Raw genomic sequence first — 22339 nt, forward strand, 5'->3', positions numbered from 1 at the left:
CTACTAATGAATCAAAGCAGAGCTTTCCACATTATCTGCAATCACCATGGAGAAAATGGGCCTGGGTGTGCATGGGTTCTGTATAAACAGTGCATCTCCAGCACATTCTGAAGGTAAGTAGTGTCTGATTGCATAATAATAACAATAATAAAGAGAGAGCTGTCCAGCCTGCACATGGGCCAATTAAAGGATCAAGTGCATGAGGCTGCAGCACTCCTGGCAGGGGAGGAGTTGCCAGGGAGGTGCCCAGCCCACCAGTGCAAATGTTCCCCCACAGCAAACTGTAGCATTCAGAGAGCTTTGTCCCTGAATCCCTGCATGGAAGCAGGGGGACAGCACAGTATCCACTATTTCAGCAAAATAATGGAAGTTGTGACTGCAGCAGAGGCAAAACTCCCCAGTGAAGCTCCAGTGCCTGTTTCACACCGTGCCTTAGAGCTGTGCTGGGCAGGATTTCTGCAGCTGCAGGGACCAGACTCAAACCCCACTGCATGCCACAGCTGTGCCTGAGAATTCATGGAGAGCTGGAGGAATGTACTTTATGGGGTGGCTGGATCATATGTTTATGGCCTGAAAGAGGAGATCCCAACCCAAACCACTTTGTTGGTCTCTGATGGTGAGAGGCTGAATATGAACATGATATAATTCATGCTGGGGCATGGGTATGAAAAGAGAACGTGCAGGCTTTGCCTGGGACAGCCCCAGCCTCAGTAGCTGCCTTGCCATTAATTATGGGTAATGGGCTAATAAACACCTTCACATGCAGAGCTCTGCATGTTCAGCCTGTAGGAGCCCCCTTGGAGAGATGAGCCAGAAGGACTAAATGTAAAACCCTGGATGCTGGAATTCTGCACTGCTGACAGCATTAGCATTAAAGTTACAGGGGACCAAGTGTTCTGGATGCCTGCAGACAATAATTCATCCCAAAAGGACTTCTGAGAGTTGACAGCAATTGATGGGATATTTTCTGCACCTTCTGCACGGAAGTGGGTGGTTGTGACCCTACTGGTGTGGTGGGAAGGGTTCTTCTGCTGGAGCCAGGTGGTTGGAAAAAACACCTGCACCAGGCTTCCATGGGCACATCCCAGCCTGGCCACAGGCATCCCTAAAGCACTGCTCCAGTGACCTTTTGTGTGGGACAATGGCCCTGGCACTTCAGAGACTGAAGCTGCTCCTTAAGAAACAGAAACTTCTCTCAGCTCTGCAGAAGAGCAAAAGTTCCTGGTTCAGGCCTTGGAAATAATGAGGTGAAAGGGACCCCACTGAAATCTCCCCAAAACAGGATGAGATATTCTCATATGTGATTGGAAAATGGGCACACACAGCCTGCCTGGACAGGCCCCTCCTCTCAAAGAGCCATGGGAAAGGCTCCTGGGTCACAGGAGAGCTGGGAATTCAACATGAACTAGCCTGCTGGGATGCTAGGAAAAAAACCCTAATCAGCCAAAATGCAGCTAAAGACACAGCACACTGAAAAGGCTTTCTGCAGGTGCTTCTGCAGGGTTTTCCTTGTCCCCCCAACAGAACCAGGCCCAGAGCAGGAGAGTTGCTTCAAAGAGCAGAAGGAAAGCAGCAGCATCCAGGCTCAGGGGGAGTGTGGGCTGCCTCAGGCTCAAACCCAAACTGTTTGTGCTGGAAGGAGCTCAGGTTCAGTCCATCGGTGCCTCACCTTGCTGGGCACACAGCTCTTTATTTGGAAACCTAAACACAGAACCAGAGCCCAGCTTCAGATAATTAGAATTTTACCCTCTCTACAAATACCTTCCAAAACATAAGTCACCACCCTGGAACCAGTAGTTGGGGTTTTTTTTGTTTAACCCCAACTTCAACGAATTGACTGAAAAGTTTCTCAGTACCTTTGCCATTAATTAAAAAAATAAACATCTTGTGACCCTCCCCTAAGGAAAAACCCAGCGGATGTAGCTCCCCTGCCCTGGACACACTTGGATTTAGCTTGGTTCACTCCCAAAGGCCATGATCCAGCCAGATATTCAGACACCTGTATAACTTCAACACACTTCTAAGGGCTGCTCTGAACTCTGGCAAAAGGAGGGAAAATAAATTTTGTTAAAGCACTACTTTATTTCTTTCAATTCTGATTTTTCTAGAGTCTTGACTGCAATGCATCACTTCAAATATTTCCTATTTCCTTCCTCATGCAGAATATTTGAATATTAAGCCAGATATTTTTATATTTCCACAAATTAAATGCACCATGGCTGAAGGTTTGACAGAAGCTCTGATTTGCACATAAAAAGGTGGAACGATTTCAGTTTTGACAGCACAAGCTTTTGATTTGTTAATAAAGGCAATTCTTTCTCAATTGTGAACATATTCCCCCAATAAGACAATGCAGTTTGTAGCAAATAAAAAAAAAACCAAACCCAAAACATCTCCCTGGTGTGGAGAATAAACTTTTGATCCAAAGTTAGTGTATGAATTCAGATTTTATAAAAATAAAAGAATGAAACTCACATTCAAGCTTTAGCTGTACCCGAGCAGGGATCAGAGGAAGATCCATGTTCCTGCCACTTTCTCTGTGCCTGGTGCTGGAAACATACCCTACCTCCAGTATCTTTGGCTCAAGTTCATTGCTCAAAGTACCTGTGAACAGGGGAAGTACTTTTGGGGTTGGGAGGTGAGACAGATGTGTGGAAATGGTTTGGGTGAAGATCGGCACAGATTTTCCTGGCTGTGTTCTAATCAAGTGCAGCCTAAGAATGTCAGGATTTCAGACTCTGCTGACAAAACCCAAGCCAAACCACCAAGTTTGTAAACCAAGATACAACCAAGGCTAAGAGACAAGAGGCCACACCTTGAGAGTGGCCCCTCTGTGCCCATGCCAAAGCCTCCTCTTCCCCTGAGACACCACAGAGAGAGGGTAGAACTCCTAAGCAGTCTGGGCAGAGCCAGCCATGCTTAAGCATGGAAAAAAAATAAAATTTGGATTTGTGATCTGAGAGCAAACTATTCTAAACTTTTCCCTGTGTGACAGCCAAAAGTGTCAGCATGGAAGCAAAGTTGAAAGTGCCCAGGCTCTGTTTCAGGATATAAAAGGGTAACAAAGCCCCTGCCCAAGGGCCTGCCAAGGGCTTGGCTTTTACAAGCTTGGCACGGACTTTGGCCTGGCAGCAGAAGTCGAGTGAAGCTCCTGCAGGAGGTGGGGAACGAGTCCAAACAGCCTGAGGCACAGCCCAGCCAGGGCTGGTGTCACAAGTGCCCACTGTGGGGTGCACATAAGCCAGACCCCCGCCCTGAGGGCTCCCGGGTGCCGCCTGTGGGCACGGGCAGAGGGAGGAGCCAGCACAGCTCCACGTCCCTGGAAAGCCTGCCCGGGCTCTGGGCAGCGCTGGAGCCCCCGGGCACGGCGGGCACCGGGCGGTGCCTGGCAGCAGCACCTCCTGCTCCAGGGCACCCTGGGCCCGACACAACCTGCTGCCATCCCTGTCTCACTCTGCCACGTGTGGCACTTGGCACACTGCTCCGAGGCACTGGCCCATTTAATGCAAAACCTCCTGATTTCTGTTAATTCAAAGCTTTTGTGAAAGACATTTTTGTTTTCCAAACAGTGTCCCCTTCTGCTTTTCTTTGCTTGCATCTCACCACAGTTGCCTCCTAATCCAGTGTTGGTGAAACAAGGCTGAAGGTATTTTGGTCATGTTTTCACACTCCTGATGTACACTTGCCTTGTCTCCTTCCACTTTCCTTCTGACTACACTCTGCTTCACAAATGCAGCCATCTGGCACAACATCGCAGTTTTTTTCTGTCGACACCTGAGTAATCAGAGCCCTTTTTTCTTCCTTTTTGTTTTCATTTTTAAATAAAGCAAGTGCTTCCAACTCCAGTGCCCAGGCTTATAACAGGCAAGCCACATCCCATTAATAAAAAGCAGCAGAAGTGGGAGGTCATTGGTATTAATGCTAGAAAACATTTAGGGTGAGATGTGGGAAAAAAATTAGCACCCAGTATTTTCCAGCTTTAAGAGCACTCCTTAGGAAACAGACTGCTTCTATACATTGTCTGTGTGAAACGCCTATAAAACATTGATGGCAAAGTTGTGGCTCCAAAAATTCAGATGAGTCTCACCACACATTGCTGTAGGGCCAAGGCTATATCCCAAGAGTTTCTTGTCTCAAAGGACCTTTCTCAGACTCACTCTCTCATGCCACACTCACCTTTCCCATGGCAGAAATAAATTTGATAACTTTAATTTGATCCACCTGGCTGCCATCTCCTCCACATGTCTGAGCTCTGTCCCCCCTGAAGTAAAGGATGGTCACCACCCCACAAGCCCCAGTGATCTGGACACCCTGCACAGAGATCTATGGGCAATGGAGCAGCTGTGCACAGGGAGCTCCCAAATCTCACCCTTGGGCACTGGGACAAAACACAGGGGCTGCCTCTGCACCTTCCCCAGACTGACAGCTCTGTCTGCAGCTGCTCTCCCAGCCCTCCCAGCCCTCCTCCTGTGCAGCAGAAATCGGGTCCTGCCAGCTCCACAGGGGCAGGATGGGGACAAGGGGCAGGGCTGCAGTGGCTGCCCTGTGTCACTACCTGACCAGTCCAGCACAAAGCAGCCATGGAAGCACCTGGAACATAACACAGCGCCATAGGCCCCAACATTCCCATTGTCCCAAAGCACAGGCATCAGCAGTGGCATTTCTGCTGTCCACACCAATTGGGAAGTGCCATTGATAATGTGCCAGTACAAGTCAGTCAGGCTCTACAGACTGAGCCTGCTGTGAAATCCCTGCTTTTCTTCCTGTTTGTTCCAAACAGAGTTTCCCAACAGACTCTCAGCAGGCGCAGCCACACTGGGCATTAGTGCCACAGCAGCTCAGGGACTCTGCTTTGCTGGGTGAGCAAAGAAGATTTTCTGATGGTAGGAGCAGCCCCTTCCCTCCGTGAGCAGCCAGCAGGGGCCACAGCATCCTTCTGGGATGGATTTACACCATACGGAGATGCCAAATGGGAGGGAAGATGTTTGACATAAAAAGCTCAATCTAGACCCCATCAGGATCTGAATACAGACTCAGAACCAGGCTAGGACAATCTGGATTTTGTAAGAAATACCTGTTTTTCAAGATGCAGCCACCTGGTAGATTCCCTTCTTCTCTTTCAACCTGGAAAGAGAGATGGAGCAGTTGATGGGGGAACAGAAAGGCTGTGCAAATTACAAGCTCTGTGGAAAGTTTCTGTGCAAATAACAGTTTAACACTGAGAAGTTAGGTTAAAATGGTTTCAAAGTCTAAAATTAGTTACATTTAAAACTAACAGCATATGCTTTTATTGTCTCTGATCTAAAATATAATCCCAGGAGGCTGTGAAAAGCATGCAAATTACAGAAAGCTAATTTGCTCCAACAGCGACACCTCCCATGTAGTTGGGAGGTCTATTAGACCCAGTGTACTCTCCATTATTTGCATATTAATAGCACCTGCTGAAATACTTTGGGATTTACTTTTCCTGCCAGCAGAGGGACGAAACAAACAAAAAATTTATATAAAATTCCTTTCATACAGATTTGATGAACAATAAACTATTCAGAGAGTGCAAAGAATGCCAAATTATTGAGAGGCAATGGGGTAGGATTGCAATGCCATCTGTGATTTTCAGAGAAACTGGACTGCATGTCTGCTTCAGAAAAAAACCCCCAAAATATCCCAAACTAAAAAAACCCCAAACAACAACCAGAAAAAAACATCTCTGGAAAGTGCTGGGTAATTTGAAGTCGCTCACTTGGCTCAAGTCTGAAGAATGGAAAAGTTGAACTAAAGAAATCCAGACACCGCAGCAAGAAAAAATGAAAAACATGACAAAAGAATCCTACACGTCCGCGAGCCCTGAAAGCAGAACCCCCCAAAGTGGACCTTGATTAAAAATCTACAAAACCCCAGGCTTTGATATTAGCCAGGCCTGCAAGGCCCAGTCTCCTGCACATAAAACAAAAAATAAATTAAAACCAGCTACAGCCTGAGATTTACTTAACAAGCCAAGTTCCAGCCTCTGCTCATGACCACTGCTTCCCCTCCTGGGCCCCGAGCTATGAAAAAAAGCCCCTTGCATATTCCTAGAGCTCATCTTCCTCAGGGTGAGGGCGAGAGCAGCTTCCTCTGCACAGTAGCACATGGAAAAATCTCCTTTTGCAGCTCCTTTTGCAGCCCAGGCCGGCCGGAGCCGCGGGCGGGATGTGCCGCGCGTCTCTCCCCGCAGAGCGCGTTTGGGAAAGTGACCAGGGACACAGCGACACTCCCCAGCACCTCTGTTTCCAAACAGGCAGTGGGCGTTCCTAAAGAAGCACCAGCCATGTGCTCATGTACCCCTCAAGGGTTACAAGGGGCCTGTATTTCTCTGTATTCCCTGTGCCTTAATTCTGATTATGCACCCTCTTTTGAACAGGCATGGAAGGGCCCACCAGAGTTACTCACTGCTGGTGTGTCCGATTCCTGAAGTATTTTAACTACCATCATATTCCCAGCCCAAGGAGGCAATTGGCTTAAAATGTTTAAATTGTTCTCTATACATTAAAACAGTAGTGAAAGAGCATTTCACGCAGGACAACAAAGCAGGGAAAAGTGCAGCAGCACAGCCACTGACTCCATCACTTGGCACTCTGTTACCTGTGCCAGGGGAGTGGAGAGAAGCAGGGAAATACATTATTATTGGGGAATGCATCATTACTGGGGAATGCATCATTATTGGGAAATACATTGTTATTGGTTTCTGCTCACCAGAGACAGAGCCCAGTGTGTCTTTGGTCTCTGCACAGCCAAGTGAGACCTCTGAAAAACTTGCTTAGTGTCAGTGCTAATTACTAGAGGAGGCAATCAAACATTCCAGCAACAGGGACCCCCGAAATGCTGCAGACAGGCAGCTCCCACCATGACCCTCAACAAATGCTAATTCTCGTTAATGCCCATGGACTCGGGATCGCTGCAGCACTGGCAGGGATCACCATTAGCTGGGAGATAATTAGCAGTAAGTTGTAGACTGGTTAAAGTTGCAGGATGGCAACCAGATGCAAGCCAGAGATGCACTGCTGGTGGTAATTTCCAGCACATTTTTGTATGGAAGGAATCTCTAAAAAGCTGGAAGGGAAAGGAGTGACCAAAAAGGTTCCTGGGAATCCTCAGCAGTTCAGGGCACAGAGAACCAGCTCAAACCTGCTGCAAACTGAGCCCACAAAGAGCACTTGGGAACCTCCAGCAGATTCCTGTGTTTGGAGAGGTGAAGCATTGAGAGGGATCTGTCCTCTTATAGCCAGGAACAGATCCTGCCCTGGGACACAGCAGGGCCTGGAGATCCGTGCTGGTACTGCCTGGCATGTGCATGGCTAAAAATGCCCTGTGCTGCCCCACAGCCCCTCTGTGAAATGTGCTCCCAGCCAGAGAGCTGGGCATTTGTAATGATAGCAATAAAAATAATAATGATGGAAAAAAGCCACCCTAGAAAGCAAAACCCAGGCCACTCCCTATTATAACAAACCACATTGGATGTTCCTTACCTGAAATTCCATGAGCAATTAGCAAACAGAATGCTCCACAAATGCCTCTATGCCCCACTCTCCTTGTGGTGGTTTTGGCAGCCACATTCCCAGCCTGCAGTTTGCCATCCAGCTGCTTCCAAACCACAGCTTTTTCTTATTTTTTCTTTTTCCCTGATCAAGTTCATGGCAGTCAGTGTTTTACCACCTGCACGCTGGGGAAGAAAAAACGCAAGAGGGAGAGGATCAATATATACAGTGTGTTTATATTCAGTGAGAGCATGTTGCAGAGTGGGGAGCTGTGATGTGTGTGTTTGCATTGTCTGGGAAAGGATCCTTAGTGGCACTGCAGCTGGAAAAATTAATGTAGGAGAAGGAGACTGTCTTCAGTGACAAACTTTTCACTTGGTAAGTTACAGTTCTGTTGTAAGGAGATTATACCTTGGGCTGCAACTAATCTGTGAATCCCAGGAAAGGCAGATCACTGATTCTTCATCAGGACTGCATGACCTGATCCATAAAAATTTGGGCCTCAGCAGGAGGTTGTGGGAAAGTGTGATTTGCATTTCAATTTTGAGTCCATCACAACCTTTAAATCTTCCTGCAGCACTATCACAATGCAAGTTTTTGGTCTCAGTGTGCTCAAAACACATACCAAAAAAAAAAAAAAAATCCTGGTACAATGGCAGTCATTTGCTAATGGGACAGAAAGTAGCATTTATGTTCAAATTGTTTCACAGAGCACCATTACATCAGAGTCTTTCATCATTTTATGCGGATCGAGTCCCCCGGCAGCATCCTTGGGGACCCCATGTGGTGCTTGTCACTATCATTCCACTCGCACAAACACCCCGGCCCTTTCAATTTTTATCTGCCCAGAGCCCAGAATATGTTACATTATTTAGGTTTTGTTCTGTATGAAGAACTCACAACAAATAAAAGCCACTTCCCTGGCGAAATGAGCCTGTGAGTGCCGGTGAAGGGAATTTGAGGGAATTTTCCCTTTGCAGGAGGGGCAGCAGCTCTGCCATCCCTCCTGCTGACTGATGGCACCGCTCCAGCCCATCCTCCATGGAGCAGCCACCAGCACTGGCACTCATGGCAGGATGCTCACTTATTTCCCTAAAAAACTGTCTGGGTCAGGCTCTGAACCCCTGCACACGCTGGAGATGAATTATTCATGGGCCAGGAGGGCTTCCCTGTGCTGCTGCTGAATCAGGGAGGAGGCTTTGCAGAGAGAGGGGGAAATCCATTTCTGAGTCCTTTAGCCAAGGACATGCTCCCTGAAACACTCACAGCCTTTCACCCAGTGCCACAGGTGGGGTCTCCATGGCCATCCTGAGGGCTTGGGAAGCCAACTGAGCCAAGTGTTCAGAGCCATGGAACAGGGTTATCAATGTCCTGGCACAGCTCAGCTGCCTTTCCTTGCTCCACACCGAGCCACGTTTTGTCCTGAAGAGCTGCACATGGCCACAAATTGAAATTTACATTTAGTTTGGTGAGTGGATGCCTGCTTTCCTTTTTGTAGAATATTACTGCCACTTCCTCAGGCATGGCAAGACTCAGCAACCCTTTCTGGGAATATATTGTCCAGCTAACTGAATTTCCAGGCTCCAGAGCTCAAAGCCCAAGGCAAGGATGCAGGAGTGTGGGCACCACATCAGCATCCCAGGTGTTTCCAAGTTTTCTTCTGCTTTTGCTGTTTCTGGGGTTGGTAGCTTTCCAGTGGCTTGAGCAGAGAGAGGCTGAGCGAGGGACATTTTTTGTACCTGTTTCTTAAAGGCACTTCCAATCCCTCTCCTGTGTGTGTTGCCATGTTGGGGCCCAGTGATTTGTTTCCTTGCTGGCATTGGCAAGATTGCAGCCCTTGGGCTGAACTTCCACCCCAGCTGCTCCCCTGTAATGAATGGAAACGAGGTCTCCACTGAAGGTTACAGCCCTTCCTGAAATGCAGGGTGAGGGTGCTGCTCCAGAAGGAAAAGTCACTCCTGTACCTGAGCACCTCTCTGCAGAGACATTTCCAGGGCTGATTCCACAGGACACTGAGACACTGAGCCAGGACATCCCTGACAGTCACTTTTCAAAAAAGCTGCTTTTGCTCCACTGAGTGTCTGAGAGCCCAAGTTGGAATATGTAGGACTGAAAAAGCAGTCTGGTCCTGAACTTCCTGCTAAAAATAAATGAATAACAACCTTCACACGAAAGCAGGATAAATAATTTTTCTTTTCTTTCAGGACACGTGTTGAGAGCACAGAAAGCAGTCAGAAGTACAGCTTTTACCAACTGCTCTGCTGCTTAACATCTCTGGCATTCAAAACATACAACTTCTGTGTTTGTACTACATTTCCCTAACAGCTTACATCGAGGCCAAACACACAGCATTCTGCAGAGGTCTTCTAAAATAAGCTTATTTAAAAGAGCAAGGTCAATGCCCAACACATGTCAGATTCTGTGAGCAGAAATCAAAGAGTTCGGGGCAAATGGGATATGTCAGGACTCGGTGGATTCCCATGCCAGGCTCTTTTACCAAGCTCACATCGCTGCTGCCAAAACCAGTAACAATCTCATCATGTGGACTTCAGCTTTGGAAAAATGTCTGTAAAAACCCCAGTCTCTGTACACGGGCTACTCAGCTCAATAAAGAAAACTAACACACAGATAAAAGTCTTTATCTGGACATGCTATTTATTGTCCCTGTAACTGTGTTTTTCTTTTAATGTGCTGATTCCATGCCTCAGCCCTAGGCTCTATTAAAATCAAATTTAAAGCATTAGTAATGTAGTTAATTCCATTTATAATATGACCATCAAGTCAAGAGAAAAGAGAACGTTAGAAATATATATATATATATAGATGGGATTTAAGAACTTTATGAAAAAAGTTCTTAGTTCCATTTTGATCTTTGCTTTGGTTTTTTTTATTAAAAAGGAAAAGTTTTTCCTGTGTTCAGATAGAGTAACTCTGCCTGGTCTTTTAAGCCAGAATGATATTTGTTATTTCAATTAAAATATGCTATTGTCACTTTAGCCTCCCTCTTTGGTATTTTAAATTGATCCTAATGGCTTTGCCTTAAGTGATTTGCGTCCCGTAGTGAATCCCTGTCACTTACAGCACCTCCCACTATTGCCCTCCCGAACAATCACTCCCGATAATCGCTGCTTCCCCTTCTCCCGGCGCTCCTGCTCTCCCTGCGGCTCCTGCCGCTGCTTCAGGCTGCGAACTGTTGGCTCTTCACCATCTCTAACTCAGGGCTTGCTCTGGCTCGGCCAGGCACGGAAAAGAGGGACCAGAGCTCCTTGGGGAAGGCCGAGCTGGTGGCTCCGGAGCGGGGGCTGGGTCTGTCCCGAGGGCAGGAAGGGAAGGGTGGGTTGGGATTGTGACCTCCCCGTCCTCAGTGTGGGGCCGGAGAGGGGCTCACCCTGCCCCAGAGCTCTGGGAGATGGGGAGCATCCCGGGGAAGCCGGCCCAGGAATGCCCAACTTCCACTGGGACTTCCACTGGAGGCTTTCCCGGGAGAGATGCCCCCAGCAGAGCCCCTCCAGGTCTGTCTGGGAGCTGCTCCTGCCCCTCTCTCGTCCCTCCACGCCATGGTGGGGACCAGGAGCCTTCTCCTTCTCACAGGAGCATCCTGTCTCCTTTGCCTTTCATGGATCTCATTATTAATTGAAGAATCATTTAGTTTGCATAATTGTCCTCTGCCATACATAATTCCAACCTTTCTCTTTAAATTGGCTTATTAAACTAAATACAGTCTTCTGGTTTTGTGGCTCCAGCTATCAAAGCTTCCTAGATGGACAGCCAGGGTGATGGGAAGAAAAAAAACCAAACTAATAATATTAGGGAGCATCCTTTTATGTACATTTATGAGATCTACCAGCAGGTGACTCCATTCTAAAATATCTGTATTTTCATAAAACAAAATGCTTTCTTTCCTACACCCTGAACATCGTCACGATGCCCCCCTCCATAAGATTTAGCACTCTGAAAAAAACAGTGTTAAATAAATCGCACTTTTGCTTAAGCTATGAACTATTTCTTTTTGAATAACGCATGAAATTGAATTAGAGAGATTCAGGGATTTCCAGAACAGCCTGATGTGTTCCTGTCTAATCAGACCTGATTAATTCAAATCAAACTGCAAACCTCAGTTTTATTTTGCTTTTAAAACTCCAGCTCAACAACAAATCAGCAGTATGTAGATATCACAGAGGCAGTTAACAGGAAAGCCTACATATACCGAGCCTCGTAGAGTCAAACGGATATGATTAAACATTTGGCATCATTTATTAATATTTTATATATTCAAATATATACAGAGGGGATGGGACCAGTCAGGGAGATGCTCTTCACCAGGGACAATTATATTTATGCCTAAGAAAATCAGATCCAGCTCAGGTGTCAAAGGATGTTTCTTCAAAATAGAAAAATTATGAACAAATAGCAGGGTTATGTGGGAGGGTTTGTGACACAGAACTGCACTAAACCATGCAATGATCTACACAGATAATCAAAGCGCTCCCGCCATGCCGAGTGCAGCAGAATAAATTAAGATAAAACAAAATAAAACAATCCCACAAATGCAAGATTGCAAATGCAAAAGAGGCAGCCGTGCAAGAGGTGTTCAGAGATTTACTGAGCCATTATTGCAGCGCAAGGCACGCTCAGAGAGGCTCCCAGACCTGACCAGTTTAATCCACATCAGAGCAGGGACAGCGGGGTCGGGAGGCTGACTGGGTTTGGGCACTGGGCACAGCTGTTTTCCTTAGGTGCAATCCACTTGTCACTGGTGGTGGCACTTTGCATTTGCTGTGTGGCAGCATATGTGCTTGCCACATTGGGGACCCATTATATCCCTTCAGCCTCCAGCCACTTCCCTTCCCTTCTCGTTAGCTGTGTGTCCATAATATCCTTCCACACTCCTGCTGCATGGCAGGGCCTGCTCTGTGCCCCCTCTGCCTGCTCCCAGGTTAAAGCCACCTATAAGTGAGGTACAATTATTCTATGCATTGCCAAATTTGCATACATATATGCACATCTGTTAATATATATACACACACATACACAGACATGCTCTGTATGGAATCATGTCTATTCCATCACTAACCTGCTCAGAAATATTTTTGCTACCAGGGAGAGCTCATAGAGATGAGAAAGGCTGAAGAATACCCAAGGAAATCCTTCAAACTAAAAGTGAAGGTGTAAAAAGGGGAGGGGTTGGACTCTATGTGCACGTGCCAGGCTCTGCAGTGAAACCCACGGTTCTGCCCAGCACAGACCCATCATTCCATGTGGAATTGTTGGCTTGCAGGTGAATCAGTACCTGCCCAGACAGGCACTTCCATGTTTCTGAGGCTTTGCACTCACAGCGGCACAGCCAGGACTGACTGCAGGCCCAGCCTGGCTCAGTGTGGGGTCACTGCACACGACAACAGTTAAGAAGAAATTTGGTTGATGTCTCGTTTTGTGTGGCACTGCCACACTCCTAACTCCAGACACACAGGGATGTGTCATGTGACAGACCAGGATGCTGGGACACAGGGAAACCTCTCCAGTGTGGGCAGATGAGCTTGCCCAGCAAAGTTCCCAGCTGAGCAGTGCCCAAGCCCAGCAGAGGCTCTTCCTTGGGCTTCCTGCAGCCAGGACAGGAACAGTTCCAGACAAAAGAGCTTTGCACTCCTAAAGAACATTAAAAATGTGACAGCCTCTGATGCACATTTTCATAGCTATCACAATGTCCTCATGACCAGGATTCAGGTAAAGCCAGCTCTACTCCTCGTCCCCCTCCAAGGCGAGCATCCCATGCTTTGGGAGCTTCTCACCTGGACTCATGGATATGAGCCAGTCTGGCAGAGAGGCCCCTGGGACATGCAGATCCACATTCAGCTTTTTATTTCCACATCTATGAGCAAGTTTAAAATCAAAATTTCCACTCATAATAAACCTCCAAACTCTAATTAAACTGGTTCTTTCAAACAAACAAACAAACAAAAACCGAACAACAAAAGAGGAAAAGCTATTCGGCTTTGATCTGCTTCTTTTTCATTAAATACATCTTTTAGCATTTTCTAAAAGTCTCCTCCCAAGGAAGCAATCACAAAAACCCATTAAGGCTATTTTTATACCATGGTGAGAACACTGAATTACCTTCCTGATGTAGCTCCTGTGTGGGTGACACAGCCAAGCCTAGGCCTGCATGTCCCAAACACTTTCTGGGTTTTGCTGCTTCTCCAAGGCAGCAGTTGGGAAAATGCTGTTCCAGCCATGGCTTGGGTGGGTTTCATCCCAGGGAACACCGTTCCTCTCAGCAGCCCAGTCCCTCAGCAGAGGATTGCCTTGTTCAGCAACAGGACAGGCCAGAAAAATCCCTCACTCCCAGGCTCCCTGAGTACCAGTGTAACAAACCACCCCGTTACATTAATGAACGGCGCTGCATAAAAAAATCCTGTGACAACTAAATTATTTCATAAGTCAGAATGCTTTTAGACATGTCCCTCCAGTCTCCCACCCTCTGTTACACACAAACAGGAAAAAGACTAAGGAAGACCCAAAATTCAGGGTAAATTTGGTCTTTTCTCTGAGATAACTCTGTGAATCAGCACAGAACAGTCTGCTCACTTTTGGACAGAGAGAGAGAGAGAACATCTGCAGGTCAGCCAGAGACAGGTTTTCCGCTGGTACCTGTTGCCGCAGGAAAATTCCCAGCTGGGTCAGGAGAGGTGAAAGGATGGAAAATGCCTGTCCAGTTAATGTAAATAGTTACACTATGCACATACATTTCGTGCCATCCCACTGGCCTCGGCACCGCCAGGAATGTTAAGGAGGTGGGAGGCCCCTCTGAGCAGGGCGGTGTCCACAGCTCACGGCAACGCCTCCAAGGAACAGCCTGGGGGGAAGATTCTGACTTTTAACTGTGGCCATCCCTGGCAGAGTGGCTGATGCTCAGCGCTGCGGCGGTGACAGAGCACCCGGAGGCTGCGCGGGTCCTGCTCGGGGGCAATGAGCTGAGGATGCTGAGCTCTCCTCTCTGTGCTCTGCACGTGTGAAACATTCTGTGCTCCTTCCTACCAACAGAAAGTTCTGCCTCTTGGGTGATTTCTGTTCAACAGCCCCCAGCCACGCCAAGCAACAAAAACTTTGCAAACTCCTTGGTACTGAAGCTACAGCCTGTAACCCGGGCCGAGGTTTTATCAGCCGTGAGATCAGAAGGGGAGCAGCACTTGGAGTACATGAATGGCCAGCTCAACTGCTCGGAGAAAGGAGCTGATTCACGCTGCTCTTACACAGATAATAAACTAGACTGGCCTTTCTCCTGACATCACACTTCAATCAAAAACTTTCTCACAAAATGTCACTTTCAAAGTTGCAGCTTTAAAAAAAAAAAAAAAAAAAAAGTCTTTATAAAAAATTCATGGCCACAATGATCTGATAATGCAGCTTTCTGATACCAGCAGATGTTTTGTCTAACATGTTCCCTGAAGCTGTACTCTGTGCCTTCATATCTTTCATTTCCAGTTGCTATCTGCTGACTGTGGGATGTCATGTACGTACCCTATAGCGATGCGCAGCCATCGCAGCTCACACCGCCGCACGTAATGAGCTGCACAAGATGCTTGTCGCAATAACTCCGCACTTCCCCGACCATATGGAACACAACACTCCAAAGCCCACAGACACTTTTTTTTATTACAGTTCAGATCCTTAAAACATAATCTGTGTGATGTCTAGTGAATGTACGTGAAGAGCTGCTGAAAACAAAGTTAACACTTGTTCACATCATCTGTTACAAATGTCCAATTTGGGACAATAAATTTCTTCGGAACCTGTTCTTTTGCTGACTCGTTGCTTTATCTTTTTTCTCTTTCTCTCACGTCGTTTTTTTTATGAACTATGCATATGTATTAAATGGGATTTGTTGTCCCTAGATACCAATTTGCATAAAGTGCAAGCCATCATTGGTTGGAGAGAAGCAAATTACTTCTCCAGCAAGATCACACTTCTTTTTTTTTTTCTTTTTCTTTTTTTTTTTTAATTTTAACAAACCGCAGGCAGAGGCTGTTAACAGCACTTAGCCAGATATGCAAAGTATCACTTTTCTCAAAAGCAGCTTGATCAATGAGCCAAAAAAAAAAAAAAAAGAAAAAAAGAAAGAAAGGAATTATTCAGTTTAGTACAATGCAGAAATGTCCCAAGACTAAAGCCGTTCACCTGTAACTTGAGCTGCCTGATTCCCAGTAAAGCACAACCCTGGCATGGCTTAGCACACAGGACACAAAGCAGAACAGCCCGACTGACCAGAGCCTCCCAGGATCACTATTCCATCTTCCCAGTGTCCCAGTGTGCTCCTACAAGTCCCAAGAGTGCTGGTTCTTTCCCATGTTGCAGAAACCCTTCCTGCTCCTCCACATCCCACACATTCACCCATGCTGGATTCTCCTGCAGGGCTGTGCTAACACAGGCTTGAAACGCCTGTCCAGTGCCCTCCCCTCATGGCTCCCTGGCCCAGGGATGCTCCCAGGATGTCAGCTGCCATCCCAGCAGGCCTTGGACAAGGACAATCTCCTTGTTTCCCTTCTGCTCTTCCTTGCACACACCTGGGACACACTGGCAGGAGCCTGGGCTTGTAGAATATGAGAGATTTCCAGGTTCAGAGCAGCCCTGCAGGAGCCCTGTGCTCCAGGCAAGGAGGAGAGACAGAGGAGGGGATTTCACAAATTCTTCAGGAATCAGATTACCTGAGCAAAGCTGCGGTGCACAGGGTGATGCGCAAGATCACCAGCCCACCACTAAAAGGATTTGCAAGCCAGGAGCCAGGCTCAGTTAAAAAGTGTGAGAGAGTAAAATCACCAAAGGGAACAAATCAGCAAAGGATGCTGAGCTGCAAAGTTTCCAGTTAGGTCTGAACTTCCCAAGAATTTAGTGCTGGGAAATTGCTGGGGTTGCTGGGGAGGAGGAGTCCTCTCTAAAGAGAATAATTTCTTCTACTGAGCTCTCTAAAAAGGATGCAGGGTCTCTCTCCCTAAACATTCACTCAGAATTCAATCCCAAATCCATCAATGGGATGTGTTTGGATTATGTTACTTCTGCATTTAATGGACAGATGATACTCTCTCAAGAGTGGTTCCTAGGATCACACAGAACATTGGTAATTAATTACAGACATAGGACAGGTGATGACTTGAGGTGTCTCTGAGGGAGCTGTGGGTGCCAAAAGAACAAATGAGGACCCAGGGTGTGGAAATTCTCAAGAGAGAGTCTGTATTTCCTCACTACCTTTAGCATCTACTCAAAGACACACAAATACCCACAGGTTTTATGCTGTGTGATTATTTGAAGGTGAAAAGAATAGTTTCTGTCTGTAAAAAATATTGGCAACTTCCTGCAGCTCTTGCAAAAAGGCTAAAATACCGTGATTTCACACATCTCTGCTATTAACATGAGCTGCTTTGCTTCCATGTTTATATTTGTCACATTTAAAAGGAATAAAATAGAGTTTAAAAGAAGATCCTGACTCCCAAACGAGCGCAAGAGCACAAAGAAGTCATGCAAAGATTATTGAGAAAAACTCACAAGAGAGAATTAAGTGAAGGCTTTGAAAATGGGGCTTTTTTTCACAACCAAGGGCACTGTTAACCACTGGAATCACCATGGGACCAGGAGAAATCCTGCTTGGACCAGTCCCTCAGATGGAGAGAAGCACATGGACCTTGTCTCTCTAAACCTGCTGCAGCACAGGCAGGAAGCTTTCCCAGGCTTGTCTCACTGGAAAGCCCCAGAACACTCACCTGGCAGCACACAGGCTGCTGTGGGTGCCTCAGTGCAGCAGCATCCACAGCCCAGCCCAGCCCAGTCCCTCTGGATTCAGATGGAGCCAAAGGAATCCATTGCTAAGCTGAGCTGAGCCCTGCCCGTGAGACCAGAGCTTGGTAACACGATCATGGGCTCCTGCTGCAGCAATTCCACATAAATCCAGCCTTGGAAAGAGCAGTAGTAAAAAAAAAAAAAAAAGTGTTTTTCTCCTTCCTTATCTGTACCCACTCGATTTTACCTAAGGCTCCCTATTAGCTCAGCTGGTGATGTCACTTACTCCACTGGAACCTGTTATCATGGCAGACTCCTCACAGGATTTTCTGTTTTGCCAGCGTTGCTCTTTGTGCAATGTTGTATTTCATTCCATTAGATAAAGGGTTAAGGAATTCACATTTTACCCATATAGACTAAGTTATACTCCCTGTGGGTTGCTGGCTTCCCATTGGCTGGAACAATGACCTTGGAAACAGACAAAAATGATGCATTGTTGCAATAAATATTATAGCTTGCACCTGTTTCTAATTAAGCCTGCCAAACAATTTCAGAGATACTGAAAAGAGAAATGTGTTGGCTTCTAATCGGGTGTTCTTTGCTGTTTGATCTGGATTTTTCAGCCCCCCATATGACCTCGCCTTCTTGGTTCTTGTTTTTCTTTTTCTTTTCAGACTTGTAGAAAAGCACGAGATTGAAAGAAATCTTCTGAAAGAGGAACATCTCTGCCTAAAATCAATTGAAACTAAAAACCTGAAAATTGATGGATTTGCACCAGGGCTGAAAACAGTTTATGGCAGAATACCTCAGAAATCTCTAGTATGGATTCTTGGTTTCATAGGTCTATTCTGGCCTTCTCCTTTTCCTTCACCTCCTCCTTCTCCTCTCACCTCTTTTAAACTTCAAAACTCTAAACAATCCCTATTAGCAATCGGGATCAGGATCACTGGGAAGCTGGAGGTTTTTGCTGCTGGACTTGAAGATGTTGAAGAAATAGATGAGGAAGGATTTTCCTGCTAACGCTCCCCAAGGAAATGCAAAGGGAGCAGTGGTGCCTTTGCCTTCCAGAGTGAAGGACACCTTGGGGAGACTCTGGCAGTCACTGCTGTTTGATGCCTGCTCTAAGATCCAGCTCCATGGACAAATGCAAACATGTGGCAGCCTCTTCTCCTTAGCAGAAGAAGTAAGGAAATAAGGAATTACTATTATCTCCCTTTGGCAAACAGAGACTGGAAGCCAGAGCTCAGCCAACACTTCTGGCTGTCAGTGACAGAAGCTGCCCAGTCCCTTTGGTCCCTGTGGGGTCCCTTTCCTCACGCTGGGATAAGCATTTGTGCATCTGTATTTTGGAACTGACTGAGGAACTTATCCATCTGAAAATTAATCCAGGAAGAAAAAAAACCCCAAGCAACAGAGTTTTTATTTCAGCCACATCAAGTTCCTGATTTTAGTTTGCAGGCAGCCTGGAGAGGTGGGACTGAGCACTCAGGGCAGAGGGAATGCAGTGCAGGAATTTTGGATGGAATTACATGTTCTGACCTCAAAAAGACAATGTGGGTCTCCAGTAAATGCCACCAACCTCCCAACTCAGCAGAGGTTTGCTGCCTGGGCACCCTTGCTGTGAGCCATGCAAGGGTTCTTGTGCGTGGGCAGTGGATCTCAGAAGTCTGGTGGAATTAACTGAGCCTCTGCCCAGCCAAAAATGAATTATTTGGGGGTGGAGGCTGCAAAGGGATTATTTCAGCAGCCATGCTAATGAAGGTGGGATCAGACAGGTTTAAAATAAGCATGGGATGGGATGGGAAGGGAAGGGAAGGGAAGGGAAGGGAAGGGAAGGGAAGGGAAGGGAAGGGAAGGGAAGGGAAGGGAAGGGAAGGGAAGGGGAAGGGAAGGGAAGGGAAGGGAAGGGAAGGGAAGGGAAGGGAAGGGAAGGGAAGGGAAGGGAAGGGAAGGGAAGGGAAGGGAAGGGAAGGGAAGGGAAGGGCTCAGCCTGCGTGGTGGGATGACGCACTGCATCAGGATTATGGCAAGAGTTTTTTCCAGGAGGAGAGACGGAACTACAGAGATATTTTGCAGGGTTAGCACGTCTTCCTCTGTCTGATACACTCTCTCTTCTCCACTTTTCCCTCGGTGGCAGGTAATAAAATGCCTGCTGGTACCCCCCATGACTGGAGGTACCCAGAGTGGTTCAGCCCATCGTGAGTGCTGTGCCAATCATTTAACAATTCCCACAGCTGCCTTTGTGAGAAGCCTCTCTCTTAAGCCTCTGGTTTAAGAATTTAGAGTAATCATGTAAAAATGATACCCCTGTGCTCTATGATCCGCTGAATCTCACTAATGCCGGATCCCAGAAGAGGGCTTATTAATGAAAAGATGCAATGCCTCTCTCTCTGCTCATGTTTCACATGAATATCTCTCATGGATTCGGCAGTAAAGCGCACTGCTGATAAAGTGAGTATAATGAACCTCCGTGCTCCACGAGAATGGAATCTCAGACTGATGAAGTGGTTACCTGCTCCACTTCCCAGCACAATGGCAGGCTGCAGAGGCACGGGGAGAAGCACCCGGCTGCTGTGGGAATAGCGGTGCAGCACTGCCAGCTCCCAAATCCAGGATCTGCTCTGCCACCGATGCCTTCGGCTGTGTCAAGAGATCAGGAGTTTGGAAAGGAGGAGTTTGTAATTAGCTGAGAGAAATGAAATTATGTTTTACTGTAAATCACTGAGTCAACAGACAAAAGGAGGGTTTTAAAGGGACAGCAGCACCTTGAGGCTACTCTGTGTCCTTCCAACATCACACAGGAGTCAAAAACCCCGCCGGCTCTCACCACTCCAACAGCTTCCCAGCAAGGACGAGCACCAAGTGTTCTGCAAACAGCAGGATCCTGTTTCCAGCCCCTGACATCTCACTAATTTTCAAGAAGTCACTGAAAATACTTTCAAGTAGTGCATCTGTCCTGAAGCTCCTCCGCTAACAGCAGCAGATTCTGCCATTGAGAATTTCAAATTGTCATAAATCCTTTTGCTGTAGCTGCTTGAAAACAAACAAACAAAGCAACCCCCTACACTAACAAGAAGAAAGGTGGATTCCATGTCTATCCATGGGAATAGAAAGTATGTGACTACCCAGAAAGCATTATGAGGCAAAGAAAAGGACCAGGTAAAACACTGCAGCAGGGCAATCAGGGCAATCAGGCTCTATATTTCTCTGAGGCCCTCTGTGATTTATGATTTCCATTAAAGGGAATACATGCCTTACAAATTACCCCTAATCCTAGCATCAGTAGGATGGTATAGGACAAGCAACAAGAGTCTGCAAGCTGTCACTGGAGTATCCCAAAACAACCACAGAGACCAGAGCCAAGTCCAACAACCAGACTGTAGCTGCTCAGTGCATCTCTGATACCCAGCTCACCTTTGCAAAGCCAGCCCCATGCAAATCCAAACTTCCCAAACCTTCTGAACATGGAAAACTATCACAGAGATTGCAGCACTGAAGAGTGAACATAAGCCCATCTCAAACCCTAGCTGTCATCCTCAGCATGTCACCAATCCATGGAAAAGGGAGCAGTGTCCCTGCTTTGAGGGGATTCTCTGATTTCAGAGAGCTCAAACACCCTAAAACTTGTCAGAGCCTTAAAGCAGGAGCTGCATTTTGCTCAAGTACCTTGGGCAGAACACCCTGTATTATTCATTCCTAAATACCCCATGTGTTGTCTTTAGAGAGGGAGGCAGCCACACCACCTTTCTGTGTGTGCTTTCCTCCCTTGGCTTTTACATTTCTTCCACACACAGAATGTACTTAACTCGCTGCTTATTGAATGAAGGATTAGTATTATTTTCCTTCCTCCAGTGAACTTTGTTTCACTTCATCCTGCATACATTTGGCTGGGCTGTGTTTTCCTGCCAGCACACCACTGTTCAGCAAACTACCGTGCTTAAGGCCAGCCAGCTAACACAGTGATTCCTTTTTACTCCCGAGGAGTGTTTCCGTAATCATGGCTGTGCTGGGGGATGAATGACAGCTTACACCAAGGAGCACAAAATGCACTTCCAGAAGCTTTGCCGAGCTGGGACAGAGCTAAAGCAGCTTCAAGCTGCCAAGACATTTGAGACATCCAGAGGAAGACACGTTTGGAAATAGAGCCTGCTCCTTAGCTCCTCTGCTAGCACAGCTGCTGACCAAGGACTGGGAAGGGAGCAACTTCCCCAATCCTCTCTTTTCTGTGCTGTCACATCTCATCTTGGGCCAGACTGTGAGAAAAAATTAGTATAAAACTAATAGTAACAAATAGCTATATTAACACTATTAGTATAAAAGTAATAGTAACAAATTGCAATGGTTCTGTATTTACAGTCCCTATTTGTTGTTATTGTTGTGGTAAAGATTGGTTGCGAGGAGAAAAGAAGGGTTTCTTTCCAACTCTTAGAAAACCAAGTTGGAAGCTCCTGTTCACATCACTGCAGCAATGCAGACTTCTCTGGTGGAAGTGTTTTCTTTTTCTTGTGGAATTATACCTCAAGTCCTGCTAGGTAGTTCCTCTCTTTGTTCCTGTGAGCCAAGATCATGCTATGCCATGCTTATAATATAACCTCACACTAGAAAGAAGATTACAAAGGGGGCAAAATGCCCTCGAGGGTTCCCCTTTATCAGAACCTTCCCTGTCAGTTTGCCTTCTCATTTCCTGAGCTCTTGTCTGATTATTAGTGTACTGACAGAATAAAAATAACCTCATATTCCTACATGAATCATAAATAAAACCCTTTTATTTCATCAAAGAGGCTGGCAGGTTTATAGTCCTTTGCAATGCATGCACGATGTGAATGACATACCTTTAATTTTGCTGACAAGCTTGTCGGGGTCCTAATGAAAAAGAGTGAAAAGTGGGTGACTTCTCTAAAGGTTTAGCAGTTGCTTTTTGGTGAGGATATATATTTCACCTTGCCACTGTAATCAAGGAGCCAAGTGATCTTGGTAATGAACTCTTCAATTACAGTCCACTCCTAACTCTTCAGGAATGCCTCGGCAACAATACCCCAGTGATTATTGCTGATATT

General features: G+C 46.5%; 1 long non-coding RNA gene across 1 annotated transcript in view; it reads right to left on the reverse strand.

The window, feature by feature from the left end:
* LOC115902263 overlaps nt 1–22339 on the reverse strand; it is a 430874-nt gene that overhangs the window by 11723 nt on the left and 396812 nt on the right. The window contains exons 5-6 of the long non-coding RNA XR_004060604.1: nt 7506–7699; nt 5075–5124 (exon numbers count right to left, since the gene is read on the reverse strand). This is a non-coding gene — a long non-coding RNA (uncharacterized LOC115902263). The remainder of the gene's footprint in view (nt 1–5074; nt 5125–7505; nt 7700–22339) is intronic.

This window comes from Camarhynchus parvulus, chromosome 3 (assembly GCF_901933205.1).
Source record: "Camarhynchus parvulus chromosome 3, STF_HiC, whole genome shotgun sequence".
Taxonomy (NCBI): Eukaryota; Metazoa; Chordata; class Aves; order Passeriformes; family Thraupidae; genus Camarhynchus; species Camarhynchus parvulus.